We start from the raw sequence: 7,448 nt of genomic DNA, 5'->3' as shown, positions 1-7,448 counted from the left end.
TATATATATATATATAAATAGAGCGTTATTTTTTATAAAATTTTAAATCTATTTTTTGAACATTTATTATTACTAATTTTTTGCCAAGAAACAATAGAGTTTTACAATTTACGTTTTTAAAAATTTTTACTGATATTTAATATATTTTACAATATATCATGCAAATATCTGTTTAATGTTACATTTAATATCGAAGATTTTGGAATTATTGTATTATTGAAATTTAATATAAAAGCAATTTTCGAAGCTTTGTTATTAAATTAGATATGTTCAAATAACATTCAACTAACAAGATATAAAATAAAATTGCCGGTTTACAATTACATCAGATAGCTAGCATAAGCCATTACTTCTCTTATCTCGCTCATTTTGAGAAAGCTGACACTCGCATACGAATAAAGAATTCTAGAAAATCCGCAGAGAAGTCGCGAGACGAAGAATGGCGAAAGAGGGTGTTGCGGATAATGCGTGTCGCATTATCCGTCCAAAATTTCAGTTATTTTCTGCTCTCGAGTCGACGATGAAAGAAAGCTAAGAAGACAAGAGAGCGACTTGTTGGCTTGCGAAGGCAAAACTCGAGTAATAATGCGGCATCGCAAAGTGACGACATTGGTCGGAGACGGTTTGTCAGGGTGTGTCGGAGGGGTATCGCGGAGGAGTGTTTTTCATATAAACGCTGATTGCCAGCCGCATTTTTATCCGCGTCTCGTCGGTATTAGCATACCAAGTCGCTTCGTCGACTCGGATGCTAAGAAGAATAATCTTCGTCGAAATATTCGCCAGCAGTAACGACAAGATTATCGCGATTTTATTTATATTTACGGCTTAGAACTCTATTTATCTGGCTCGGTATATTTTACAAGATAAAGTGAGAATGAAATTGACTAGCGCAAATAGATCTCTATTTTTAACTTTAATCTCGGCTTAACTTATTTTTATCTTTTTCTAATTCTAAGAATTAGAAAAAGATAAAGAGCAAATTAAACTGAGATTAAAGTTAATTTATATTAATTATATTAATTAGAAATGGACAGAAAATTAATTTAATCCCTTCAAAAGATTTTGTTACAAAAATAAAATTAACGAGTTTGATTTTAATCATTTTTACGAACAAAATATTATATCAGAGAAATTTCTCTCAGAGAGAGAGAGAATCTCAGAAGCCCGAAGGATCTTAAATTTTTTTTAAATGGTATATCAGTTATTTTTTAATTTCTAAAATTTTTACGGAAATAATGAAGAGACTTAAAAGCTTTTATTTAGTTAGTATATAAAATTGTATTAATATATAAAAGTAGTAATATATAAAAGTAACATTAATAATAAGTTGAAGCCATTGTATCTAAAAAAATAGGTATATAATATTATTAACATTTTTTTTACACACAAATTTGTGTGTAAAAAAAATTGTGTAACAAAGACGACAATTTTTTGTGCGTGCATGTGAAACGATATTCTCAGCTGGAGAGGAAAATTCGTCGATTGCGCCAGTTATCTCACTTCTTTCCCAGGATTCTCGTGATTGGCTATTCGACAAGCTCGCTTCGTAAACCGAAGATAAAAAGAATTCTAAAACGAGCGTAAACCTGTCATTTCATCTGTCGAGATGAGCAAAGAATCTCTCTCGCGTTTTTTTCAGACACAAAAAGATTTCTGCGTCTAAAGTATCCATTTAAATTGCTTTTGATATACTTGAAGAGAGAGAAATGATATCGTAATGTTGCATTTTTTCATTACACATAACATCGATTTAATAATTTAAAAAGGAGACACTCATTATCGAAATTTTTTGAAAAGTAGTAAACATAAGAAAAAAATATATATTATAAAATATTATTATTTTGAAAAAAATTTATTATTTAACAATTTTATTTATTTTCTGAAAAAGAATTTTAAATTTCTGACAAATTAAGAATTTAATCTTTTGAATGCAGAAAAAATTGTATAGAGAGAGAGAGAGAGAGAGAGAGAGAGAGAGGGGATATTTATTTTTCTTTAATTTTTTGTTTGCAGGATAAATTTCGTACAACGCAAAAAAAAAATATAAATTAATAGAAATAAAGTTGAAATTTACTTTTTTTTATTCCTTTCCAGTTTTTCATGATGAAAGAGCTCTCGTAATCGTCTAGGCGACATCCGTCATTTTCGGACTCCATCTCACTGTTTCATTCTTCTCTCTAGTCGCTCTTTGAAATTCCAGTAGCGATTCGACCCCATAAGTAGCTCGATGTCCCTGATGCCGTGTCGTCGCAACTCGTATACGTAATACCACTACTATACACGCTGTCTGCGATGTCATATTCGTTACAACATACCTACGTAGCTCGTGTAAACTTCCGATGCAGGCGTGTATATGTTTCGTCGGATGAATGTACATACACAGCGTTTCAGAGGAGAGAGTTGCAAAGATGTTGGATATCATAGTATTCTTAGATCAAAATAGAAAAAGAGAAAGAATGTCTAACACGAAGTCATGCTATGTACAACAGAGAGAGAATCGGTAAAATAGCACTGTTTTCTAGTCTTTTTATGATCTCTTCCTATTATTATCATAAATTGCTACTATATCATTCCATTTTCGTTTTTATTAACGTATTATCTTATCTTGTTCTCGGATCTCCTTGTTTCTTTTTGCCGCTTTATCTTTTTGCCTCGCATTTGTCTCTCTCTCTCTCTCTCTCTCTCTCTCTCATTTTCTTTTTCTCTTTCAACTAGTAACAGTCGACGCACGTCGATCCTCCACGAATGGTTGTGTCCCTTTGTTGTCGTCGTTTTTGCAAAGTTGCTTTGTTTTTGTTCTTTCAGACAAGCTGAAAATGCAAGAAGAGTCTGAAAGGAATCTATTCTGATGCCTATTACCATATACTGTAAGCGAGCATGCTTCAGTTTTGTTCTTTATACAATATTTTTCTTCATGCAGAAGAAAAAATCGTATTTTAGAAATTATAGTATTTTAGGAATAATCAACGTGATACTCGTTTGTATAAAATTAAAATGATGTTTTTTTTTTAAATAAACGGTATAGTTATATTTTAAGTGAATAAAAAACGTATTTTTTATTAATACAAAAAAATTAATTTTGCTGCACAAAAAATTGTTTTGAAAAGATAATAATATAATATTATATTAATATTTTATGACATGTATATATAATATTATAGTAAATATAATAACATTAATATACACGATAGCTATAATAATATACGATTTATATTTAAGAATTTTTTAGAAATAATATAAACGAAAATTATAAGACAAATACTGACTGTGATGAATATTGTTGAAATTTTTTGTAAAAAAAAATCTGTGAATTTGTATTGTAGAAATTTGGTACAAAATTTTTTAATCGATTGATCTGAATAGATCGAATCTGAAAATTTGCGATGCTCGGGAATTATCCTAGATGAGAAACGTTGATGAATAATAATCCACGCAGTCAACATGAAACGATTTATCCGATTTATCGATTCCGGTCGGCTAGCTGAGAGTTTTTTAAATAAATGCCGAAAGAGTCAACTTATTGCAAACGATGACGACGGCGACCGATATTTGATTTCCGTGCATATTTGCGCAGCCGGAATCCGCAATAGCTTACCCGATCAAATGGGAAGTCGAATAGCGTTGATCCTTTGATTAGCAGCCGATTGCTGCATCGGTATCGGATCTCGAATTACAATTCGAATCGGATCGCTGTGATATCGATTTTCGCTCAAGGGACAACTCTAAATTCATTATAGAAAAGCACCGAACGAGTATCTCAGAATAGGAACATCAATATTTCATTGCCTCAAGTAAATGGTAGGATAAAGGACAATCGCTTCGAGTATTAGAATGTCTCTTTTATCGGACGGATTTTTCTTTGGTCAATTCGGAGTCAATTTTCTCTGAAATGAAACTGAGTTTTAGAAATGCAAGCAGAAAATAAAAAATATTCTATATTAGTAAATAATTAATTAAATTTAATGGTAAATTGCACTTTTAGGACAATTATCTGTAACTTGAAATGATAATATAATAATAAATTAAATTAAATTAAATTTTAACAAGTTAAATTTAAATTATACGAATGGAATGTCGACATTTTATATCTTATTGTTATTTAGTTTATTTCAAGTTACCTTTAAGGGATAATTTAATTTTAGTTTTGATTCTTTTCAAAATTTTGTATCATATTAATTATGAAATTAAAATAAAGCTTACATTTCTAAGAAATATTATCACCGATCGAAAAATCTGTGAAATAAATCTCTGAAAATAATTAATAGTATTATATTAGTTTCTAAAAAGAAAAACAACTTAAAAAAATGAAACAGCTTCACAAGAAGAATGAAGGAGAGTATCCAATTGCTTAATGCAGCGGCAAAAGGACCGAAAATTGCGGCGTTAAGAGAAAGTCGTAATAACGGTGGCTTAAGGTTTCGCGAGTAGAAACCCTATCTCTTCGTTTCCCAGAGGGTAGAAACGGAGGCTGTCCTGCCTGCTGACGTGCGTGCAGAGGACAGAGGTCGGGTGAGCGGAGGATGGGATCGATAACGCCGGAAACTGCGTGCTTCGAGAGGGTCCTCTCTCGCGTGTGTCCTCCCTCAGTGTCCCTTCTCCATCCTCTTACCAACCCTCGAAACCCTCTGGAGAAAGAGGGGGACTTTGTTTCACGACGACGGAGTGGATTTCCGTTCGTCGGATAGCCGCTCGAAAATAATTGCGCGAACCTCCGGATTCCATGAGGGAACAATGTGCCGCAGCACTTCATTCTCCACCCCCATCTCCGCCACTCGCGTCGCCTTCTCTTCCTGCCACGTTTCCTACCTTCGTTTGCCCTTGCTATCTCCGACCGAATGTTATTCTGAAAGAGATGGCGAACGACGCGGAATGAGATAAGTACTCGTACGAGAGATTCAGTTGCGGTAGATAAATCATCCGGTCAACATACAGCTTGATAAGTTGAACTAAAAGCGTTACCTATTGTAATACGAACTTGTTGTGATTTGCTGCAGTTGGTATTAATCTCAAATTCTCAAGATTTCCTTTAACTGTGCAAGAATTTTTAGATTTAGGTCTTTAGATTTAATACTTATAATAAAATAATAAAAAAATTATTAGTCTGCTTAAGATTTTAGTAATGCGTTATATCTTAATTAATTTTTTTTTAAATGTATTTTTAAATGTATTTTGTGATCTCTTTAATATAATAATAATAGTATTATTAAGTTTAGTCTTAGTAACAATATTGTGAATTATAATTTTTGAAAATAAACATTGTCAAAAATTTTAGTATCTAATTGTGATAAATATAATAAATATCAAAGAAATTTTTTTTAATACTTAAATTTTAAGTAGATTATTATTAGGACAAAATATACATAACAAAAAAATAAATAATTTATACAAACAATTATTTAATTTTTTCTTTCGGCGTTTCATGACTATTTAATAATTTTTATAATAAAGTGAAAGAGAGAAATTAGGATACATAGTCTCCATTCTACGAATAATAGATTTATATTTGCGCGTCAACGAGATTTCAAATTTGATGGAATCATCGAACAATTATAGAAGACGGGGGAGGCGCGCTGACGTTATCGGACACATCTCAAAACACACTCGTCTTCTTCGAAAGCGGCATCAGGATTTTCGGCGGACCGCGAAATATGTCGGCATCGATTCAACGTGTCCAAAAATAATTTCTTCGGCGGATGGGAGACGCGTGATTCGTCGGCGGAAGCGCAACTTCTTAGATGTATACTCCGCAACGACGTACGTCACGTCACCAATCGCATAGTAAGAGGGAAAGAACGGAATTGCTACGATGAGACAGAGAACATTTATTTCTTATAAAACGTTATTCCCCTCCGATTTGCGCTGAGAGCCTCGAAGAAAGCTCTTTTGAAATCTGAGAACGTCGACGTCCCTGGGGATGATATGGTTTTCTCAGGAAAAGATCTCCTTCTGGACGGGGACGCTTCTATACGTGTTCACACGACCGAAACGCATCATAAGAAATACTTTGCGATTTGACGGTGCGAGCGAGGATGGAGTGAAAAACGGTGTGAAAAGCATAAGTGGCAAAATTAACAAATAATAGTAACGGCTCCAAATATTCTTGATAATCTATATTTATTCTGTATGATAAATTGAATTTGAAAGAGTCCGCACTATGTTAGTCTTTTGTTGTTTGAAAAATTTTGTATGAATTTTATTATCAACTTAGATAAGAATAAATTGCATATTTCTATAAAGTTGTCACTATTAATTTAGAAAGTGTGAGGTAGCTTAGAGTGTTCTTTCTTTTTCTGAAGTTGAAGAGAGATGCTGATAAGATTCACTTCTTTTGAACAGATCGATGTTAAGATCAAGGAAAATATAGTTTTTACCTATTACGTTTATGTATTTTATAGAATATTGTGATTCATTTTAAAAGGACATTTAAAAAAGGACAAAAAGCGAAAGAAAAGAGGAAGCGTTCTTCTTTTAAAAGATGTTATTTTGAAACATATATGCTCTGAATCGTATATTTCTTTGCGCGCGCACATCTACACACATATACATACACATTTGTGAGGTTTAGTAGATAAATTTTCTTTATAGATGATCTCGATGTTCTCTGAATATATGTATCTCAAGATATTGGACAGTCGATCATAATCATTTTCGCCAGGTTCTCATCGTGTAGATAGACGCTTTCGTTTCAAGTCGGTGGGATATAATACCATTTGTCGAACTCCAGCATAGCGGTAGTCGTGAATTGGAAAATGTTTCAAAATTTATGAGCTCGGACCGAAAGGAACGATATGTGCGGGTTAGCCGACAAGAGCAGGCAGTATAATACCGACGAGAAATGATATCGGTATATACATATACCGAGAATAGCTCGGACGAATTATTTGATTATCCTCCGAGCTAAATAACGAGTGTTGAAAAAACGATAAAATGTTTAAACGATTTCTTTATACACTAATACATATGAAAACGTTTGAAAAGATGACACTCTGCGTAGGATTATTTATATTTTGTGCTTTGTTTCTCTTCAAATCAACTTATAGCTTTAAAAAATAAGACTAAATAGTAATTTAAAAATTAAGTACATTGTCATATACATTTGAAAAATTAATAAAATAAAAAAAAATCAAGATTTTAAAATATTAAAAATTATAATATTTACTTAACACATAAAAATTTAATATTTACTTACGAATAGAGATATTATCAAGTATAACATTTGAAACTATAAAATATTGAGAAGTCACATCAAAGGATTTTTAGGATTTAATTAACATGAGTAAAATTTATTAAGTTCAGTATACATATATTACTGTAGATTTTATCTTTTTATTTAAAACTTTAATCTTTTTTAACAACGTTTTAAAGCATTTTAATATATTGTTGACAAATGATATTATAATTGTAAAGATCAATGACCAAGCAAGAAAGTAAAGTTTCGCAGTTTTTTG

Source organism: Atta colombica, unplaced genomic scaffold (assembly GCF_001594045.1).
Source record: "Atta colombica isolate Treedump-2 unplaced genomic scaffold, Acol1.0 scaffold27, whole genome shotgun sequence".
In the NCBI taxonomy this organism is placed as follows: Eukaryota; Metazoa; Arthropoda; class Insecta; order Hymenoptera; family Formicidae; genus Atta; species Atta colombica.
Note: the sequence above shows the minus strand (reverse complement) of the source record.